The sequence below is a fragment of the Protobothrops mucrosquamatus genome, unplaced genomic scaffold (assembly GCF_001527695.2).
Source record: "Protobothrops mucrosquamatus isolate PMUCROS unplaced genomic scaffold, P.Mucros_1.0 scaffold6, whole genome shotgun sequence".
In the NCBI taxonomy this organism is placed as follows: Eukaryota; Metazoa; Chordata; class Lepidosauria; order Squamata; family Viperidae; genus Protobothrops; species Protobothrops mucrosquamatus.
In genome coordinates, this window is record NW_015386393.1 from 2516442 (window position 1) to 2527728 (window position 11287).

The following is an 11287-nucleotide window of genomic DNA, read 5'->3' on the forward strand; positions in this document are numbered from 1 at the left end:
GGATTGATGACATCAGCATTGCGGGCCCAATTGGCAAAAGTAAGCTCAGGACCATATAGATTGGAAACATGCAGAAGAGGCCTTCATCCTGCATTGGATAGACAATGGCTAAAATGATGATGATGATAATATATTAATTGGAATAACCTTCCCCAAACTGTTCACTAGTTCACTACTAATAATTCTGTGGGAAGTCACCCCCCCAGAGAAGGAAATATTAAAAAGGCAGAAATATTTCCTCAAAGGATCTTAAAAAGGCAGAAAAGCATGCCCAGTTTTTCTTAATAGCCCCAAGTCTCCCTCCCCCAAGCAGAAACGAGCTCTGTAGAAATGCAGATATCATAATCCTGTCAGAAAGACGAGCCAGGAAGCTTAGAGCTGATGGGATTAGAAAGACAAAGCTCCCTAGAACTAACAACCCCTCACCCCAAAAAAATCAACACAGGACATAGCCATCAGCCACAGCCCCAGCAAGCAGGATATGACCTTTAGGACATAATAGGATTAACAACGCCATCAGAATACCAGAAAGGCACATTGAACCTCAGATCAAAATTCATGCCACAGGAACAACTCCAAACACAAAAGCCCAAGAAGGTATAAAAACCCACCACTCCCTGCTCCATGTGGTCAGCTTTCCCAGAGTAACATTGCTGTCTGGCTCTGCTCTTTAATAAACCACAACCTTCTTTCTAAAGCAGTCTCCATTTTGTTTATTCCCGGCTTGGACTGGACCCTGATGAAGATTTTTCTTTCAACAATTCTAAACTGAATATGTAAGAAAAAAGAAAAAGCCATGTCACTGCATGTAAAAAATATCTTACAATCTTTCCATTTGGTGCTTCTGAGATATATTGGATGGCAACTGTCATCATGCCTGAATGGAGGATAATGGGAATTGTAGTGCATTTATTGGAAATTATGGAGTTGTAAGTGGTGGCACACACACACACACTATCTGAGTGTCTGGTGGTGTGTAGAGCCAAAACACTTTTCTATATATTTGAATAATGATGGAGCTATGGAGGTGCTCCATAGCTGTATTATTTTCCTTTTCAATCCTTCCTTTGCCTTCCTCGAATCCTTCTTCGTGGTTTTGAAAATGTTAGATATGTATAAATAATTATTTATTCTGGAAATCTATATGCTTATCAACCTCAGCAACTTTAAACTGTATGGACTAAATACTAGCATGCTGGCCGGGAGCTGAAGTTCACACACCTGAAAGTTGCCCAGACTGAGAAACGCTGGAGTAGAGTATGAACGGCACCGCTCTAGCCACTCTCTATAACTTTGGGAGAAAGCATCCTAGGTTTCCACGGTAACCCTGAACCGACTCGGGAAGTGATATTAATTACTTCCGGAGGACAACCACACAATTTCTGCAATGAAACTGGCGGGCTTTCGGCTGAGGTTCCTGGGCGCCGCTGTTACGTAGTCCACGATCTCCCGAGCCGCTGGAGCGCCGACTCCTTTTTCCTTCGCCCAAGAGATGCCCCTGCGAGCCGCTGGCGAGAGCCAAGCAAGACGGCTTGGGGACCCAGAGGGGATTGCCCCTGCAGGGAGGGAAGCGAGAGGCGGCTGCGGTTAGTTGTCGCTCGCGCTGCTACTTCCGCCGCTACCACCACCTTTTTCTCCATCCAGGAGCGAAGTTTGTGCCCCGCCGCGGTTGAAAGCAGGTGGGGGAATGCGAGGGCGGACATAAGGAAAGGGAGAGGCTCCGTGGCGCAATGAATCTCAAGGACTGGAGAACTCGAAGTAGATGGGGCAGCCTTAAGAGGAAGACCGGGCAGGAGAGCCTTGTGAACTGGAAAGGTTCTGCTAGAACAGGACTCGCACTGCATTTGAGGAAAAACAGATGGAATAGCCATAAAAGGGAGGAACCCCAACAGCATACCAACAGAAAGTAAATCGGTCAGAACAGCCCTTAAGGTAAGAGAGCAATGCCTACCCCACCTCCCCCCACCCCCGCACAGCAATCACATGACTCTCTACAAGTCAAGAATGACCTAAGAAAAGTGCACCGGAAGCCAGAGCTATGCAGGTAGTCCTCAACTTACAACAGTTCACTTAGTGACCGTTCAAAGTTACAACAGCACAGAAAAATGTGACTTATGACTGTTTTTCATGGTTAATGACCTTTGCAGCATCCCCATGATCATGTGATCAAAATTCAGATGCTTGGCAACTGGTTTATATTTATGACCATTGCTGTGTCCCAAGGGCATGTGATCCCCTTTTGCGACCTTCTGACAAGTAAAGTCAATGGGGAAGCCAGATTCACTTAACAACCAGGTTTCTAACTTATCAACGGCAGTGATTCACTAACAACTGTGGCAAGAAAACTCATAAAATGGTGCAAAAACTCACTTAACAAATATCTCACTTGGCAACAGAAAATTTTGGCTCAATTGTGATCGTAAGTCGAGGACTACCTGTACTGAATTGGAGCATGGGTTATTTTGAAGGTGGTAGCAGGTGGAGCCTGAGGAGAAAAAGATGGGAGCAGCTGTAGAGGACAGGATAATTTCACTAGAAATCAGAATGGTTTGAGCAACTCAAATCAAAACGATGAGTGAGAACCAGTTAGGGACTTCAGTACTCAAAGCCAATTAGATTTAGTGCAGATCCATGATGGAGATATGAGCGAGTATAGAGCAGAAGCAAAATGATCAGAACCTGATCAGACATGAAAGCTGAAGGACAGCAATTCAGTAACAGAATTCTGATGAAGACCCACAAAACAAATAATCCAGCATTTCTTGAGACAATGATTTGAGGTGTCAGATATGGGTTCATTTAAAAATGAAAGAACATATGAGCATTGGCTCCATTACAGAAGTGAGTTCAAATAGCACTGAAGCTATACTGACTATGTGGATATCCCATGAACACCATGAACAGTTGACATATCAGTGAATGCAGCATTGTAAGATCTTGAAGAATAAGAAGAGACAGCAGCATCTGCTGTTAAGTTTGCTCCCGCTGCTCTGAATGATAAAAAATAATAATAATCCAAGACCATTGAGATAAATACTGGCATCGTTAGCTAAACTTAGAATAACTTCAGGAGTTCATGTTATTGACATATTCATTATGTAGGCTTCAGGATGAAGTTGGTAGAAGCAGCCATATAAAAGGAAGAAACATTGGGCCCATGGAGCTGCCAGAATGGGCTCACCTACTACATTGGCAGCATGAATTGGAGGATAATTTTGCTGCATCATTTGCAGATCTTAGGTTCCAGAAGTTCGTTACTTAAGTCTATAGAATTCAGCCTGATTGGTCAAAGTACCAATGAAATTGTACTTGAAAGAGATCATGAAGAGATTATTGCAGTTGATAGAAACCAAAATGAAACTCTTTTCCTGAAAGCCCTACCCTTTTCCCAGGCACAGTCACTACTCCCACCTACAAGCTGATATAGAGAAAAGTCTCTTGGGGTCTGGTTTTTGTCTACAAGGTATTGGTGTTCAGTCCCAAGGGCAAAACACAGGAAAGACCTTTTCTAGTGCCAAAGGCTTGTTTCTATAGAATCTTGAGCTATGACAAGCATCCCAAAATTTCTCTAACTGTTCGAGTGTACTGTTTCGTACCCAGTTGCATTTTGAGAACAATATACTTTAAAGGGGATAGGAATGGAGAACTATTTTTGCATTATAATATGAATTTGCTATCCCTAGCACCACCACTTTAAATAAAGAAGAAACATTCGATTCTAGAAAACTAGGGTGAATGAAGTTTCAACACCTGTTTTTCATTTTTAATAAAGAGTACTGACAGAATTTCCCTGTCTCAAACAAAATGTATTCCTCCGAATGCTGATTGTCACAACAAACAGGATGCCTTAACAGTGATATCTGTCTGGTTAGCAACTGCTTGCAACTTTTGATAACTCTTTGCGGATATGAGAGCTAGAACTCCAATTCTCTTTGTTACAATAATTGAAGATTCTGCACACTTCATGGAAACAGCTGAAGAATTTCATATAGCTCTTCTTCAGTGAAAAGTATAAGTTCCTTTGAAGCTTTAGATAATAGTCTTAAGGCCCAACGGACTAAATATTATTTGATTTAAAGCTGGGGATTTGTAATTAAATTATATTCCATCAACTTTTGTAAACATTTTTTTCCTATTACTTTAGTTTAGCCAGTTATATACAGGTCAGGACCTCTCTGTTTTGGGGGAGATAGAACAACTATGTTTTCCTGTTTTGGTAGAGGCAGAGGTTGTGTGCCTTCTCCTTAATACTGGTCAATTCAGATGCCATTGATAAAATCACCCTTTACTAAAAACAAGCCAGTTTGATGTAGCAGTTAAGGCCTTAGGCTAGAAACCAGGAACTATTAGTTCTTGTTTTAGGCACACAAGCCAACTCAGTGACCTTGGGTAGTCATTCTCACTCACCTCTAGGAAGAAGAAACTGGCAACTACTTCTGAAGATGTCAAGAAACATCTTGGGACTTGTCTAGAGGCAATCTAGGAGTCAAACGTTTACTAAAAAAAATATGCCACTGACTTGCAAGAAACTCATAATCATTTTCTACTGGAATGGTTGAACTTCTACAGTTTCTTTTTGCAGCTTATAGGAAAGAAACCAAAAATAAAATTGTGGGTTGAAATGGAGAAGTAACTGAGAGAAACATCTTTTGATTAGGAGTACTGTCATGTTTACTTTTTCCTCCCCTCCTTCCTTTTCCTCTGACTCAAATCTGCCAGAATGGAGCCTTCATAGAATCATTTTAATGAAGAATGATTTGATTTATGACATCTTTGGGTATAATCTCTTCCTCCTATTAATTGCTTTTTTATATGTGCAGAGGAGTGGGTAGGATTTTCAGTTTAAGATGCCAGATGCAGTTTTGTTCTGGAAAGTCAGTTTGGTCCAGTGGTTAAGGCACCTAGCTAGAAACCAGAAGACTATCAGTTCTAGTCCCACTTTAGATATGAAAATCTGCTGTATGATTTGGGGTCAGTTGTGCTCTCTTAGCCTACAAGGTTAGGCTTGGATGACAAGGTGGTCGGTTGATTCCTGTTGCAACCAATGGATCAACACTTGGTTGATCTGCAAAAAAGTAGATTCTTGCAAAAAAAAATGTGAGGAAGAAAAAAATGCAGTCTTATTCCTAAATAATATTTGGTGACTCAAAGCAGGATGTTTGTAAGGAATCAACATCTTGGTAATATATATGGAACTAAGCTGATTCCAATTGTTAATACACTTGTGAGTGAGATTCAGTAAGTGGAAAAACATTGTCCTCCACTTGCCACTCTTTTGTGTTCCTTTGCTAATTTTCTGCAGCGGAATAAATCTTGGTTTGATTTTAAAAGCTGAGTCTGGATGAATCCTTGACTGGTCAGTGGTTGAAGTCACATTAATACTCACCTTTGGCTCTGTTTCAGATGTTTTAAGGACTTCTATCTCAGTGATCAGAGGCTTCTTTTTAGACTTTTTAAATATGTCCTGGCTGCATTCATTCATCCACTTAGCAAAGACAAGATTTGAGTGGGGGATCAGAGAGGAAACCTCACGTATGATGCTTTAATGTTAAACAAGATGACATAACAAATGTAATAAAATTGTCATTGGCTTAGTGAATTTTCAGGTATTCAATCAGTAGTTTACTTTTACTGCAGTACTGAATTTTGACCTACCACATTTCAAAGCTGCCTCTGTCCAAAGTATTATTTTGTTCACAAAATAAAAGGATGAGATTTTTTAGCAATTTCATCTAGTCACAGTGCACTTCAGCACTTTATAGTTTTAATTATGTTTGCAATTTATGTTCAGAAGTTGAGATATCAGAGAGAAATGAACTTTTCTGTCTTTTAAAAAGGTGAAAGTCACCGAAGTCGAGCTCAGCTCCTAAGATACCTGTATAGTTTTGGACAACAGTATTAAATAATTTTTTTCAACTTTCCAGTCTATTCTATAGCTTGGGGATTTCCTAGTGGCCAGCGATCAGCCAAAGCCAGCAAGGTGCTTCTAATTGTTTTGACATTCTATTAAATTGTATCAAGTAAGTGGAAGAGGAAGTTTAATTTACACAATTATGAGTTCTAATATCACAGTATCCCAAATCTCAGAGGATCTTGTATCTTACTTTCTAAGATTTGTTGTAGATTTCATGGAAGGTCAGGCCATTTTCTTAAAGGAAATATAGATATATGCTTATCCTGGCTTATATAAATTGCAGTGAATTCAATGTGCATTCCTGGGACTGTCTGCTTAGGTTTTGGGGCTCATTATTTGAGAGGTTGCTAACACCCCTGCTCAGACAAATGGCTGCCCAGTCTCTTCTTATTTGGGAGTAGTTTACTTTGGGGGGAGTAAACTACTTTTTACTATTTTTGGGAATAAATAAGTAGTTTACTTATTTGGAAGTAGTTTACTTTTTATCAGTATTGTAACCAACTGCCTTAAAGAGTGCTGTAGGGGCTCATATTTATTTTTATTTATTGCATTTATATACTGCTGTGATAAAGGAATTCTTTGAAAAGTACAGAAGGCTCTCCAAACCTGAGACATGGTGTGTCCAAAGTGCAGGAAAGAGTGTGGTGAGCTAGAACGTTGGACTGGGAGTTGTAAAATCTGACTTCAGGATTCTCACTTTATTTCATTGGGTGGGAGTCACATAACCATTAAACCCAATTTACCTCTTAGGATGGCTGCTATAGGTGTAAAATAAAGGCAGAAACCACACGTGCCATCTTGAGAAAAGGCATGCAGTAAATAACCCCTACATATGCTAAAAAGCATAATGACTTTTATTTCTAACTAAGTTATCTTGAAAGAAAACAAAAGGAATCGAGGCATGATCTGAGGTTGGCATCGCTAGTGGAATATTCTTATTTTCACCTTCAAGGGTCCTTGTTATAACCCAATTTGTTTTCTGTGGGGGCACAGAACTTTTATTTGTGGGCTTGCGGATCAGCCGCCACCCAACAGCGAATCCAGTTTACCAAACTCACAAAGAAATAGTTGGGGCTGTGCCATAACCATCCCTTCCACCAAAGCCGCTGTCAAATCATGACTGGGTTCACACACAGTGTTCAAGCCACAGTGTTCAAGCTTGCTTGGTCGGGCTTGTGAACTCGGCCATTGTGAAGAACAAGTCGTAGTTTACAATCGAGTGCAGGGGTGTCAAACTCAATTTCATTGAGGGCCGCATCAGCATTGCAGTTGCCTTCGGGGTGTGTGTGTGGGGTGTGTGTGGCCTACTGGGTGGGCATGGATGGAGTGGGTGTGGCCTACTGGATGGGCATGGCCAGCTCTACATCGTTCGCGTCAAGGGTGCCTGTGGGGGCCTGGGCAGGAGTGGGACAGATCTGAGGGTCTCTGACAGAAGGAGGTGGGACCGGGGCAAGCGCCAAGGCATGGTCCATTTCTTCATTCCTCACAAAGGGTGACACCTCCCCAGCATGCACCCAGGGGGCAAGGCCAACGTGGCAGGGGCCGGTCCCTCGCTGTTTCCAGACAGCCTTGTGGAACTAAGACTGAATGCGTTTCAGCATAGATGGCCACCACAAAATTGTACATTGGCTCCTGGCCAACCTGGGCGAGGGCCAAGGCAGTAGGGGCCATTCCTTCACTGTTTCCAGGATGGCTTCCCGCGCCACATGAAACCACTTCGCGGGCCGCATCCGGCCCCGGGCCTTGTGTTTGACATGTCTGATCTAGTGTGTTAGGTAAACCTAGCTGCAATTTATTTGATGTGTTGTGAACCAAACCAAATGTAGCTTATCCAGCAGGCCCCAGAGAAGCAAACATGCCATAAAAGCAGTCTGCATGTGCTGAGGAAGGTTCCTGTCACCTGCATCCTTGAGCTTTGGGGGAAATTTACTATCATCCAAAGCCGGTGTGAAAAATGAATGGGCTAATGCCAAAGGGGAGAGAAAGTGCCATCCCCTGCTCTTCATTTCAGCTGTCAGGGCATATATCAAGTCATGGCCATTCCCTGTCTTTGTCTCAGGGGACTCTCTTTTGTTCTTCTTCCTGGCATTAGAAAGCTGAATTGATGGGCGGCGGGTGGGGAGGGGGGGGTGAAACCTAATCTATATAGTCCTTTTGTTTTCAGCTGATTCAGCAGGTTCAGATTCTAATTTTTAGAAAGAGATTTCCATTTGCGGAATATGTATTACCACAGCGCAGCTGAGAAGCACAGCTACACAATCTGCTATTGGAAGCTCCTTTGTTCCATCCTTAAATATATTCCTCTCTTTTGCATCCTCTGCAAAAGAAGGGGCTGTTTTTACATCTGCAGCTGCTGGGATACGGCCGTGGGCTTTTGTGGGTGGGTATGTAGGTTTGAATACATTAGCAGTTTATAGTTCAGACAGGAAAGGTCTTTATTCTTCGTATAGGTACACGATAAGCATGTGCATATGCAGCTGCGTCAAAACCAGGTTTGAAGGTTTTATTTGTATGCAAATCAGCCTTATATTGTTGCAGTGTGGATGGTTCTGATTTAGATGTGGGTTTAAACAGCTGGGCCCTGACAGGCCATGCCATTCCATCCATGGCAGATTTCACTTTCCTGATTTTCCAGGGCCGCCTCATACATAGTAATATTTGACAGAGCCAGGTTGGAGGAAGGGCAGTACAGGGTCTGTATGCTTCCCATATTTTTTTTTTTGATCCTTCCATTGAATACAGGAGACTGTGCTGCTAACCTGCCTCCAGAAGCGGTGAATGCTCCAACACTGGAAGTTTTAAAGAAGAGACTGGACAGCCATTTGTCTGAAATGGTATAGGGTTTCCTGCCTGAATAGGGGGTTGGACTAGATGACCTCCAAGGTCCCTTCCAACTTTATTATTATTATTATTATTATTATTATTATTATTATTATTATTATTATTATTATTATCATCATCATCATCATCATCATCATCATTATTATCATTATCATCATCATCTGCCTGCCTGCCTATTTCTTGTTTGCCTGTGAGCATCTTTGAATACCCCTCCTAATACTAGCAGAAACAATGATTGACACATAGCCATATCCCTAGCTATTATCCTAGGCGCATTTGTTTTAAATAAAGCAGTGTCTTAGAGATGGGACTGAACTGCATTTAAAAAAAAATAGGCATGACTGTGTATATACAAAAAAACTATGAAAGTTATTTTAGTGATTAAATCCCAAAGGTACTTTTTCAAGAGGCAACTGGACTTTCTTGTTTTTCTTTGAAAACATTTTGCTTCTAGTCCAAGAAGCTTCTTCAGCTGCGACTGGATGGTGGGGAATGGAAGGATTTATACTCCTTGCAGACAGCTGGTCATTTGCATTCTTTTAGAGAATCCTGGAGGCCACTTGGAGGTTTGTCGGTCCTTGGAGCCACCTGAGTAGTGCAAATGGGTGTGGAGCCTTCTTGGAACTGCTGAAAGGACTGTGTTGTGGCGCTGTGCTTTCTGCAGGATGTTGGCACTCTAAAACAGTGTTTCTCAACCGTGACAATTTTAAGGCATGTGGACTTCAACTCCCAGAATTCCACAGCCAGCATTGCTGACTGTGGAATTCTGGGAGTTGAAGTCCACATGCCTTAAAATTGTCAAGGTTGAGAAACACTGCTCTAAAAGGATGCAAACGACCAGCTGTGTGCGAGGAATATCAATCCTTCCATTCCCCACCATCCAGTCAGAGCTGAAGAAGCTTCTTGGATGAGAAGCGAAACGTCTTCAAGGAAAAACAAAAGACAGTCCAGTCGTTTCTTGGAAAAAGCACCTTTGGGACAACCATGACCTTGGATGACTGAGAATCTCCATAGACCTTCAGCGGCTGAACTTTTTACCCTATCTCTGTTCCCATCTTTTAGAACAGTGTTTCTCAACCTTGACCATTTTAAGGCATGTGGACTTCAACTCCCAGAATTCCACAGCCAGCATTGCTGGCTGTGGAATTCTGGGAGTTGAAGTCCACATGCCTTAAAATGGTCAAGGTTGAGAAACACTGTTTTAGCATTGCTGGCTGTGGAATTCTGGGAGTTGAAGTCCACACGCCTTAAAATGGTCAAGGTTGAGAAACACCGTTTTAGCATTGCTGGCTGTGGAATTCTGGGAGTTGAAGTCCACATGCCTTAAAATGGTCAAGGTTGAGAAACACCGTTTTAGCATTGCTGGCTGTGGAATTCTGGGAGTTGAAGTCCACACGCCTTAAAATTGTCAAGGTTGAGAAACACCGTTTTAGCATTGCTGGCTGTGGAATTCTGGGAGTTGAAGTCCACATGCCTTAAAATTGTCAAGGTTGAGAAACGCCGTTTTAGCATTGCTGGCTGTGGAATTCTGGGAGTTGAAGTCCACACGCCTTAAAATGGTCAAGGTTGAGAAACGCCGTTTTAGAAGTTCACGGGTTCTTGTCTGCCTTTCTTGCGTGTTGCATGTTGCATGTTGCGTGTTGCTGTGGAATTCTGGGAGTTGAAGTCCACATGCCTTAAAATTGTCAAGGTTGAGAAACGCCGTTTTAGAAGTTCACGGGTTCTGGTCTGCCTTTCTTGCGTGTTGCGGGCTTCTGACATTGCCCGCGGGTTCGTGGGCTGTATAGCCTTCCCCAAGTTTGAGCCAAGCAAGCGTGTTTAGGAGAGGTGCCAAGGGGGGAGGCTGGCAAGTCGCTTCCTTCTTACAAACTTGGCTTCTGGGCGATCAGGTCTCCTCCCCTCCCCTCCCCTCCTCGCCCCTGTGGGGCGTCTCTCTCTCTCTCTCTCTCTCGCACCGCTGGGGGGAGCCTCTAACGCGGCCTCCCTCCCCCTTTGAAACACCCCAGCCCCTCCCTCCCTCTCTCCCCCGCACTTCCGATCTCGCGACAGCTGCGGCCGCGTTAAAATGGCTACAATGTAACCTCTTTTTCCGCCTTTGATGCTGGTGGAGTCGCCGCTGATCTCCCCCCCCGGGAATTTTTTTTGGGGGAACCCCCCCCCCTTTTTTAAATCTATAATCATTCTTTGGGCAAAGCGGCAACGTCTGCGCCAAAGCCGGCCAGCTCTCTCTTCCCCGACTGAGAAATGGTAGGTGGGCTGGTTGCGAAACCGAAGGGGTGTGTGTGTGTGTTTGTGTGTGTCTGTGTGTGTCTGTGTGTGTTTCTTTTCCAAACATCGCGGTCTTGTAAGGGTCTCTCTTCTCTCCCTCTCTCCGAGGCCCTTCCTGCGTTCTGGCATATATCTCCCATTTGTTGTTGTTGTTGTTTTTAAATGCAAGCCACGCTTTCCACGTTGTTGTTTTTTTCTCCCGCCGCGATCGTGGGAAGAAAGGTTTTGCAGTTGTCGACCCTGGGGCGCTGTGCGTGGGGAAAT